Source organism: Salmo trutta, chromosome 37 (assembly GCF_901001165.1).
Source record: "Salmo trutta chromosome 37, fSalTru1.1, whole genome shotgun sequence".
In the NCBI taxonomy this organism is placed as follows: Eukaryota; Metazoa; Chordata; class Actinopteri; order Salmoniformes; family Salmonidae; genus Salmo; species Salmo trutta.
In genome coordinates this window covers 7,521,753-7,534,495 of record NC_042993.1, presented here as the reverse complement: position 1 = coordinate 7,534,495, position 12,743 = coordinate 7,521,753, and the positions used below count along the sequence as shown (strand labels likewise).

General features: G+C 48.8%; 1 pseudogene; it reads right to left on the bottom strand.

Annotated features, from left to right (window-relative positions):
- The window catches only part of LOC115176447 (myosin-10-like), a 58,081-nt pseudogene that overhangs the window by 7,594 nt on the left and 37,744 nt on the right, over positions 1–12,743 (bottom strand).

Here is a 12,743-nt window from a genome sequence, read left to right as displayed (position 1 = left end):
TCCTCCAGAAGTGACACTTGGCATTCAGGCCAGAGTGCAATCTTAGTTTCCTCAGACCAGAGAATCTTATTTTGTCACGCCCTGATCTGTTTCACCTGTTCCTGTTATTATCTCCACCCCCTCCAGGTGTCGCTTATTTTCCCCAGTGTATTTATCCCTGTGTTTCCTGTCTCTCTGTGGCAGTTGGTCTTGTATGTTAGTCAAGTCAACCAGCGTGTTTTTCCCATACTCCTTTTGCTATTCTCTTTTTGAGAGTCTTCCTGGTTTTGACCCCTGCCTGACTCTGGACTACTTTCCCACCTGCCTGATCATCCTGCCTGCCCTGACCTTGATTCTGCCTGCCCTTCGGTACCGTTTGGACTCTGAACTGGTTTTGACCCTTTTGCCTGTCCACGACCATTCTCTTGCCCACCCCTATTGGATTAATAAACACTGTAAGACTCCAACCATCTGCCTCCTGTGTCTGCATCTGGGTCTCACCTTGTGTCATGATAGTTTCTCATTGTCTGAGAGTCTTTAGGTGCCTTTTGGCAAACTCCAAGCATGCTGTCATGTGCCTTTTACTGAGGAGAGGCTTCCGTCTGGCCACTCTACCATAAAGGCCTGATTGATGGAGTGCTGCAGAGATGGTTGTCCTGGAAGGTTCTACCATCTCCACAGAAGAACTCTAGAGCTCTGTCAGAGTGACCATCGGGTTCTTGGTCACCTTCCTGACCAAGGCTCTTCTCCTCAGATTGCTCAGTATGGCTGGTTGGCAAGCTTTAGGAAGTCTTGTTGGTTCTAAACTTCTTCCATTTTTTGGTACCCTTCCCCAGATCTGTGCCTCGACACAATCCTGTCTCGGCGCTCTACAGACAATTCCTTCAACCTCATGGCTTGGTTTATGCTCTGACATGCACTGTCAACTGTGGGACCTTATATAGACAGGTGTGTGCCTTTCCAAATCATGTCCAATCAAATTAATTTACCACAGGTGGACTCCAATCAAGTTGTAGAAACATCTCAAGGATGATCAATGGAAACAGGATGCACCTGAGCTCCATTTCAAGTTTCATAGCAAAGGGTTTGAATAGTTATGTAAATAAGGTATTTCTGTTTATTTTCAATAAATAAGAAAACATTTCCCTTTTTTTTTTCTCACTTTGTCATTATGGGGTATTGTGTGTAGATTGATGAATATTTAAAAAAAATCCATTGTAGAATAAGGCTGTAACGTAACAAAATGTGGAAAAAGGGAAGGGGTCTGAATACTTTCTGAAGGCAGTGTATATCTGATATGTCTCTATGAGGGACTGGAAAGACAAGAGCCCTCTTGTGTTATAAAGGTGACTAAACCCCTGAGACATTACACTAATAAGAGGACAGGATTTCCTCAGTTTAAAATATACTGCAGTCCACACAACTAACTGAAATCTTAACTTAATGAATTGCACACGCACGCACACACAGACCTACTTCTCTGGTTTCCGTTCAGATGTCGTGATGCTGAGTGGATGGAGTGGAGTGTGAGGCAGACTGATGGACAGTGTGTCAGTGTTAGATGAGGTCAATGGAAGAAAAAACATGCAATAATACAACATGGTGGTAGTAGGTGGCAATGGAACTGCAAACGTCACTCAGATTACACACACACACACACACACACACACACACACACACACACACACACACACAGTGGTAGTACTACCTGAGATGGCTGCGTAGAGCGGTGATCTCGCGGGTCATGCTCTGGGAGCTGTCAGTCAGCTCCTCCATCTCTCTCTGCAGTTTACGTCTCTGGGCGTTGGAACGAGAGTTATCCTCCTCCACCTCCTCGAGCTGCCTCTTCAGCTGCCTCAGCCGGCCCATAGACTTATCCAACTGGAGAGAGGAGGGAGGAGGAAGGGGGTAGAGGGAGTGAGAGAGAAGAAGAGAATGGGTAAAGTGGAAGAGGAGAAGACAGAAGAAGGGGGAAGGGTATCAGAGAGGGCCGGAGGGAGAGAGTTAGACAGATTAAGCACAGAACAGAAGGACTGGGATTACATCCCACAGATTAAATTCCAGATGATTTTTGAGAGGGGGGTCAGTATCACCTCTACCTCTACACTGTAGAGGGATTATTTTGTTAGGTATATTTGGGAGGAGATAACCCCTACCTTCCCCTGTTGCCAGGGCTGGATTAGATTAGGACTGGGATTAGCAGGACCAACCACTCATTTTGGGATGAAAACACACCCTACTGTATCTCTCCATTTCTATGGTGAACTCATAGAGAAGCGGTTTCATACCTGTTCTCTGTACTGGTTCGTACCTGTTCTCTGTACTGATTTGTACCTGTTCTCTGTACTGGTTCGTACCTGTTCTCTGTACTGGTCTGTACTGGTTCGTACCTGTTCTCTGTACTGATTTGTACCTGTTCTCTGTACTGGTTCGTACCTGTTCTCTGTACTGGTCTGTACTGGTTCGTACATGTTCTCTGTACTGGTCTGTACTGGTTCGTACCTGTTCTCTGTACTGGTTCGTACCTGTTCTCTGTACTGGTTCGTACCTGTTCTCTGTACTGGTTCGTACCTGTTCTCTGTACTGATTTGTACCTGTTCTCTGTACTGGTCTGTACTGGTTCGTACATGTTCTCTGTACTGGTCTGTACTGGTTCGTACCTGTTCTCTGTACTGGTCTGTACTGGTTCGTACCTGTTCTCTGTACTGGTCTGTACTGGTTCGTACTTGTTCTCTGTACTGGTTCGTACCTGTTCTCTGTACTGGTCTGTACTGGTTCGTACCTGTTCTCTGTACTGGTCTGTACTGGTTCGTACTTGTTCTCTGTACTGGTATGTACCTGTTCTCTGTACTGGTCTGTACTGGTACGTACCTGTTCTCTGTACTGGTTCGTACCTGTTCTCTGCACTGGTCTGTACTGGTTCGTACCTGTTCTCTGTACTGGTTCGTACCTGTTCTCTGTACTGGTCTGTACTGGTACGTACCTGTTCTCTGTACTGGTCTGTACTGGTCTGTACCTGTTCTCTGCACTGGTCTGTACTGGTACGTACTTGTTCTCTGTACTGGTCTGTACTCGTACGTACCTGTTCTCTGTACTGGTATGTACTGGTTCGTACCTGTTCTCTGTACTGGTATGTACTGGTTCGTACCTGTTCTCTGTACTGGTATGTACTGGTTCGTACCTGTTCTCTGTATCTGTTCTCTGTACTGGTCTGTACTGGTTCGTACCTGTTCTCTGTACTGGTCTGCGTGTCTCCTCTCGTCCTCTGCCTGCATCATCACCTCCTTCAGTTTTTTCTCTGTCTTCCTCACCAGCTTGTTGGCTATGGCTCGCTCTCTGGGGGAGGGGAGAAAGACTGAGTCATGTTTTATCCCCACACCCAGAACATTCAGCCAGAATAGTAGTGTAAGAAGTGAGATGTTAGAGGGAGGAGAGGGGAAGGAACGGGAAGAGAGGGATGGGAGGAGAAGTAAAGAGAGGGGAGGGGGAGTGAGGAAAGGAACAAGGCGAGAGAAGAAGTGTGAGGGGAAATCCATCAGAGAATGTGTGTGTTCCCCTCACTGTCTCTCCTGCTCCAGCTGCTCCTCCATGCCGTCCATCTTGGCCTCCAGGGCGGCGACACTGAGCCTGTGTTTTCCCCTGACAGCTCCCTCCATCTCCCCCAGCTTCAGCTTCAGCTCCTTGTTATGCCTCTCCAGAGCCTCCCTGGCCCCCTCAGCCTTCTGGCCCAGGGTCCTCTCTCCCTGCAGCTGCACCGTCAGAGTCTCTACCTGGGGAGGGAGAGGGGAAACAGAGGGATAGAAATGGAGATTAAAAGCAAGAACATTTGACAAATGCAAATTGAGTCCAGGATACTGTGTGTGTGTCTGTATGTGTGTGAGATTGTGTACCTGAAGTGTAGTCTTCCTGTGTCTCTCGGCCACTAGTTCAGCATTGCTTTGCTCCTCCTCCAACTCCTCCTCCAGCTGAGTGACTCGCGCCTCCAACCTCCGCTTCTCATCACACAGAGCAGACCTGACAACACACACACCGTGAGTAATACACACGCATAACACACAGTAATACACACACCGTGAGTAATACACACGCATAATACACAGTAATACACACACCGTGAGTAATACACACGCATAATACACAGTAATACACACACCGTGAGTAATACACACGCATAATACACAGTAATACACACACCGTGAGTAATACACACGCATTATACACAGTAATACATACACTGTGAGTAATACACACACCGTCAGTAATACACACGCATAATATACAGTAATACACACACCGTGAGTAATACACACGCATAATACACAGTAATACACACACCGTGAGTAATACACACGCATAATACACAGTAATACACACACCGTGAGTAATACACACGCATAATACACAGTAATACACACACCGTGAGTAATGCACACGCATAATACACAGTAATACACACACCGTGAGTAATACACACGCATAATACACAGTAATACACACACCGTGAGTAATACACACGCATAATACACAGTAATACACACACCGTGAGTTATACACACGCATAATACACAGTAATACACACACCGTGAGTTATACACACGCATAATACACAGTAATACACACACCGTCAGTAATACACACGCATAATACACAGTAATACACACACCGTGAGTTATACACACGCATAATACACAGTAATACACACACCGTGAGTAATACACACGCATAATACACAGTAATACACACACCGTGAGTAATACACACGCATAATACACAGTAATACACACACCGTGAGTAATACACACGCATTATACACAGTAATACATACACTGTGAGTAATACACACACCGTCAGTAATACACACGCATAATATACAGTAATACACACACCGTGAGTAATACACACGCATAATACACAGTAATACACACACCGTGAGTAATACACACGCATAATACACAGTAATACACACACCGTGAGTAATACACACGCATAATACACAGTAATACACACACCGTGAGTAATACACACGCATAATACACAGTAATACACACACCGTGAGTAATACACACGCATAATACACAGTATACACACACCGTGAGTAATACACACGCATAATACACAGTAATACACACACCGTGAGTAATACACACGCATAATACACAGTAATACACACACCGTGAGTAATACACACGCATAATACACAGTAATACACCACCACCGTGAGTATACACACGCATAATACACAGTAATACACACACCGTGAGTATACACACGCATAATACACAGTAATCACCACACCGTGAGTAATACACAGCATAATACACAGTAATACACACACCGTGAGTTATACACACGCATAATACACAGTAATACACACACCGTGAGTAATACACAACGCATAATACACAGTAATACACACACCGTGAGTAATACACACGCATAATACACGTAATACACACAACGTGAGTTATACACACGCATAATACACATAATACACCACCGTCAGTAATACACACGCATAATACACAGTAATACACCACACCGTGAGTAATACACACGCATAATACACAGTAATACACACACCGTGAAGTAATACACACGCATAATACACAGTAATACCACACCGTGAGTATACACACGCATAATACACAGTATACACAACACCGTGAGTACTACATACCATAATACACAGTAATATACACACCGTGAGTAAATACACACGCATAATACACAGTAATACACACACCGTGAGTATACACCCGCATAATACACAGTAATACACACACCGTGCGTATACCACGATAATAACAGTAATACATACACTGTGAGTAATACACACACCGTGAGTAATACACACGCATAATACACAGTAATACACACACCGTGAGTAATACACACGCATAATACACAGTAATACACACACCGTGAGTAATACACACTCATAATACACAGTAATACACACACCGTGAGTAATACACACGCATAATACACAGTAATACACACACCGTGAGTAATACACATGCATAATACACAGTAATACACACACCGTGAGTAATACACACGCATAATACACAGTAATACACACACCGTGAGTAATACACACGCATAATACACAGTAATACACACACACACGCACGAGTACACACACATACAGAAAGGAAAATAGAAAGAGATACTGACTTCCCGGTAGAGCTGTTGACGATCTCATCAGCCATCTCATCTCTCTCCTGCTGGGCCTGTCTCCTCATCTTCTCAGACACTGATAAATCCTACACACAGAGAGACAGAGAGACAGAGAGACAGAGACAGACAGACAGAAAGACAGAGACAGACAGACAGACAGACAGACAGACAGACAGACAGACAGGACAGAGACAGAGACAGAGAGAGAGAGAGAGAGAAAGAGAGAGACAGACAGAAGGACAGAGACAGAGAAAGAGAGGGCGTTAACATCCTAAAACACAAGAGTTTGTCTCTTCGCAAATCTCTCACACACACACACCAGCACACACACCTCTGTAAGCTGCAGTAACTCCGCCTCCAAGGTCTGCAGGCGCTTCTCTGTGTCTTTTGATTGGACGACCACCTCGTCACGGGCCAGTTTGGACTCATCCAGCTCACGAAGCACCTCCTTCATCTGAACCTGAGAGAGAGCGAAAAGGAGGATTGATTAAATATGGTTTTCCACAAGGCTCTGTGCTGGGACCCTTACCGTTCTCATTATAGCTCTGGTTTATTTATCAGTTAACTGCACAGCATCTAATCTCAGACCGAGCAAGCAGCATTAGAAAGAAAGAGAGAAGGGGGGTGTAGCTTACCTGCAGTCTCCGTAGCTGCCTAAGCCCTTCCTCCCTGCCGCGATTGGCTGTCTCCACCTGGGCCTCAGCCTCCTGTAGCTCCGCCTCCAGCTGCTTCTTGACGGACATGGCCTGAGAGCGTTGACTCCTCTCCTCCTCTAGCTGGGTCTCCAACTCCCTCACCTGGGGGGGAAGGAGAGAAAGAGAAGGGGAGAGGGAGATGGAAAGGAAGGGAACAGCAGAGAAAGAGAGAAGTTTAGCATCTCATCCAAATGAATAACTGTCTCCCCATATTCAGACTTGATACACTCCTCTTCTTCTCTCTTCTCTCCATACCTGTTTGTTGAGAGACCTCCTCTTCTCCTCTCCTTTCTCCTCCTTGGTGCTGATCTCTCTCTCAAACTGGGCCCTGAGGGCTTGGAGGGTGACCTCGAGCCTCAGCCTGGAGTTCTCTGCCTCCCCCAGCTCCTCCTCCAGCTCCTGGGTCTGAGTGCGCAGGGACTCTGCCTCTGTCTCCAGGGCCCGCCGGGAACGCTCCAATTCATGCACCTGACACAGGAGGAGAGAAATGTGTGCTTGTTGTGAGACACATTTTCACTCTGTAATACACATACACACATTCTCACACACATTTGCACACACACACACACGTACATTCTTCCCCACGTCATCCTGTTGATTGACTAGTTGTTCCATGTCTATGCGGAGCTGCTTGTTAGATCTCTCCAGCTCGTCCCTCTGATCTTGGGCCTCCTGCAAGTGTGGATTGGAACAATGAAGTATCAACACTCACTATTATTTAGATGAACATGAAAACAACTTTTTATGCTGATAACTGGATAATAATCTGTGTAGTCACTCCAGCGGTACCTGCAGGGCTCGTGCCAGTGACAGGGAGCGTGTCTCCTTGTCTCTACTGTCTGCCTCGGCCCTGTCTCTCTCCTCAGCCAGCCGGGCACTCACCGCCTTCTCCTCTGACAGGCACTGAGGGGGCAAAGGGCAGGGGTTACATCACGGGACATTACCTCTCACCTTTAACCTCTAACCCCTGAACTCTGACCTGGTCAAACTTCTTCTGCCTCTTCTCCAGGGTGGTGCAGTTCTGTCTCTCTCTCTGCAGGGCCAGGGTCATGTCCTCTATCTCCTCCCTCAGCCTCTCCCTCTGACGCTCCACGCGTTCTTTCTCCTCCTCCTTCTGTCGTTCTCTCTGGACGGCCTGGTCTAGGTCTCTCTGAAGTTTCCTGCGCGTCTCCTCTCCTGCCTCCACCGCCCCATTCACCTCCTCCGACTGCCTCCGCAACTCAGCCAGCTAGAGAGGGAGAGAGGGTGATGGTGAGGAGGAAGATAGACTTACTGTAGAAGACAACTGAACATGTTTTCTATTATAATCTAGAGGAAAGTTTTTTTTACACAATGATGATTACCTGCTGAGTGTGAGTCTGTATCTGCCTGGAGAGATCCTTGGCTCTCTCCTCTTCCTCCTCCACTCTCTCCATCAGTCCATTCCTCTCCTCCTCCAGAGCTCTCACCCTGGAGCCCAGAGCCAGCTTCTGACGAGTCTCATCCTGAAGTAGCTCCTGGGAGTGAAGCAGGAAAGTGATCACGCTCTCCACAGCCGATGTGAGTAAGACCTTTAAACAGGTCAACATTCACAAGGCCGCAGGGCCAGATGGATTACCAGGACGTGTACCCCAAGCATGCGCTGACCAACTGTCAAGTGTCTCTCTGACCACCATAGTCCCTGTGCCCAAGTGTCTCCCTGACCACCATAGTCCCTGTGCCCAAGTGTCTCCCTGACCACCATAGTCCCTGTGCCCAGGTGTCTCCCTGACCACCATAGTCCCTGTGCCCAAGTGTCTCCCTGACCACCATAGTCCCTGTGCCCAAGTGTCTCCCTGACCACCATAGTCCCTGTGCCCAAGTGTCTCCCTGACCACCATAGTCCCTGTGCCCAAGTGTCTCCCTGACCACCATAGTCCCTGTGCCCAGGTGTCTCCCTGACCACCATAGTCCCTGTGCCCAAGTGTCTCCCTGACCACCATAGTCCCTGAGCCCAAGTGTCTCCCTGACCACCATAGTCCCTGTGCCCAAGTGTCTCCCTGACCACCATAGTCCCTGTGCCCAGGTGTCTCCCTGACCACCATAGTCCCTGTGCCCAAGTGTCTCCCTGACCACCATAGTCCCTGAGCCCAAGTGTCTCCCTGACCACCATAGTCCCTGTGCCCAAGTGTCTCCCTGACCACCATAGTCCCTGTGCCCAAGTGTCTCCCTGACCACCATAGTCCCTGTGCCCAGGTGTCTCCCTGACCACCATAGTCCCTGTGCCCAAGTGTCTCCCTGACCACCATAGTCCCTGTGCCCAAGTGTCTCCCTGACCACCATAGTCCCTCAGCCCAAGTGTCTCCCTCACCACCATAGTCCCTGTGCCCAAGTGTCTCCCTGACCACCATAGTCCCTGTGCCCAAGTGTCTCCCTGACCACCATAGTCCCTGAGCCAAGTGTCTCCCTCACCACCATAGTCCCTGTGCCCAAGTTTCCTCCTGACCACCATAGTCCCTGTGCCCAAGTGTCTCCCTGACCACCATAGTCCCTGTGCCCAAGTGTCTCCCTGACCACCATAGTCCCTGTGCCCAAGTGTCTCCCTGACCACCATAGTCCCTGAGCCAAGTGTCTCCCTCACCACCATAGTCCCTGTGCCCAAGTGTCTCCCTGACCACCATAGTCCCTGTGCCCAAGTGTCTCCCTGACCACCATAGTCCCTGTGCCCAAGTGTCTCCCTGACCACCATAGTCCCTGTGCCCAGGTGTCTCCCTGACCACCATAGTCCCTGTGCCCAGGTGTCTCCCTGACCACCATAGTCCCTGTGCCCAGGTGTCTCCCTGACCACCATAGTCCCTGTTCCCAAGTGTCTCCCTGACCACCATAGTCCCTGAGCCCAAGTGTCTCCCTGACCACCATAGTCCCTGTGCCCAAGTGTCTCCCTGACCACCATAGTCCCTGTGCCCAGGTGTCTCCCTGACCACCATAGTCCCTGTGCCCAAGAAGATCAAGGTAACCTGCCTAAAGGACTACCGACCCGTAGCACTCACGTCTGTAGCCATGAAGTGCTTTGAAAGCCTGGTCATGGCTCACATCAACACCATCATCCCAGAAACCCTAGACCCACTCCAATTTGCATACCGCCCCAACAGATCCACAGATGACGCCATCTCTATTGCACTCAACACTGCCCTTTCCCACCTGGACAAAAGGAACATCAATGCTGTTCATCGACTACAGCTCAGCATTCAACACCATAGTGCCCACAATGCTCATCACTAAGCTAAGGACCCTGAGACCAAACACCTACCTCTGCAACTGGATCCTGGACTTCCTGACAGGCTGCCCCCAGGTGGTAAGGGTAGGAAACAACACATCTGCCACGCTGATCCTAACACAGGGACCCCTCAGGGGTGCGTGCTTAGTCCCCTCCTGTACACCCTGTTCACTCATGACTGTGTGGCCAAGCACGACTCCAACACCATCATTAAGTTTGCCGACGACACAACAGTCTGAACACCGACAACAACGAGACAGCCTATAGGGAGGAGGTCAGAGACCTGGCAGTGTGGTGCCAGGACAACAACCTCTCCCTCAACGTCAGCAAGACAAAGGAGATGATTGTGGACTACAGGAAAAGGAGGGCCGAGCACGCCCCCATTCTCATCGACGGGGCTGTAGTGGAGCAGGTTGAGAGCTTCAAGTTCCTTGGTGTCCACATCACCAACAAACTATCATGGTCCAAGCACATCAAGACAGTCGTGAAGAGGGCACGACAAAACCTATTCCCCATCAGGAGACTGAAAAGATTTGGAATGGGTCCTCAGATCCTCAAAAAGTTCCACAGCAGCACCATCGAGAGCATCCTGACTGGTTGCATCACCGCCTGGTATGGTAACTGCTAGGCTTCCAACAAGGCGCTACAGAGGGTAGTGCGTACGGCCCAGTACATCACTGGGGCCAAGCTTCCTGCCATCCAGGACCTCTAGGAAGGCCCTAAAAATTGCCAAAGACTCCAACAACCCTAGTCATAGACTGTTCTCTCTGCTACCGCACGGCAAGTGGTACCGGAGCGCCAAGTCTAGGTCCAAGAGGCTTCTTAACAGCTTCTACCCCCAAGCCATAAGACTACTAAACAGCTAATCAAATGGCTACCTGGACTATTTGCATTGACCCCCCCTTTTTTACACTGCTGCTACTCTCTGTTTATAATCTATGCATCGTCACTTTATCACTACCTACATGTACACATTACCTCAATTACCTCGACTAACCTGTACCCCTGCACATTGACTCGGTACCGGTACCCCCTGTATATAGCCTCGTTATTGTTATTTTATTGTTGTTCTTTTATGTTTTACTTTAGTTTATTTACTAAATATTTTTCTTAACTCTTATTTTTCTTAAAACTGCATTGTTGGTTAAGGGCTTGTAAACATTTCACAGTAAGGTTATTGATTTGGACACGTTAAAACTGTGTTTTGACATTGGGGCTATTTCATATTTACATTTCATGTAACATTTAGTAATGATATTTATTTACGGTGAGGTACCTGTAAGGTGAGGTACCTCACAACAGGTACCTTACTATGCACAGTAAGGTACCTGTTGTATTCGGCGCATGTGACAAATACATTTGATTGATATCAACATGGAAGTGGTTAAAAACAGAGGACGAAGGAGTTGTCAGTGTGTGTGTGTGTGTGTGTGTGTGTGTGTGTGTGTGTGTGTGTGTACCTGAGCGTCGTGGAGCTGGCTCTCCAGGCTGCTGACCTCCTTGTTGAGACGGAGGGATTTGGAGTCAGAGGAGGAGAGAGAACTAGAGAGGGTCTCCATCTCAGACTGCAGCTTGTGCAGTCGCTCCTCTCTCTCCTCCCTCTCTCTGTCGGCCTGTGAGAGGCGTGCGGTCAGCTCCTGGAGTTGGCCCTCGGCCCTCTTGCGACCCCTCTCACTCTCCATGCGGCCCCCCTGCAGGGACTTCAGCTCTGAGGCCAAGCTCACCCTCTCGTCCTCTAATAGAGTCTTGGCCTTCTCTAGGGCCTGACGGGCCTGGGGAGACGATACAAACATCAAGAAGTACTACATACATACCATAATCGCATAGAAACACTACATTACAGACGTCTCAGTGACCAGTCTACAGAGAGAGAATAGCATTCAGGAGGTACACTACCCAGACATTGTACTGAGGGAATAACACACGCAATATGCACAGAGAGTCACTGCATAGGCTACATTCTGTGTGTGACTCACCCGCTTGCTGTTGTCCAGTTGTTCCTGCAGGTTGTCTATGGCAGAGCAGTGCTTGACTCTGAGCTCTGAGAGCTGGGCCTCGTGACTCGTCTCCTCCCCCTCAACACACCTCTGAGCTCCCCCAACTCTGCCTCTCTACGAGACCTGAGTTCCTGCTGGGCCGCCGTTGTGTCCAGTGTGTCTTCCCAGCTCTGTCCTCAAGGCCTCCAGCTCCTCCCCCAGTTCTCTCCTCTGTTTGCTCTGCCCTCTCTCTCATCCCTCGTTCATTCCCACTTCCTCCTTCAGCTCTGCTACACCTGAGACATGGCCTCTCTCAGAGCCCTCTGAGCCTCAGTCCTTCGTGCACCCTCCTCCTCCACCTGGAGTAAAAGAGAGAGAAGTCAAATATGGTGTTCCGCAAGGCACTGTGCTGGAACCGTTTGGATTACCATTATCGAGAGAGAAAGCAGTTTTGTAACACTATGCAAATGAGGGGGTTGATATTTCCACTCTTCTCAAGGTGTGTGAATATACAGTATAGATCTCCTCTCACCTTCCCTGTAGGGTTGTGATATCCTTCTCTCTCTGAGCCAGGGTGCCCCTGAGTTCAGCGGACAGTAGTCCCAGGTCAGAGAGCTGCTCCTGGGCTTCCACAGCCTCTCCCTCCATCCTCCTCCTCCACTTCTCCTGCTCCAGACG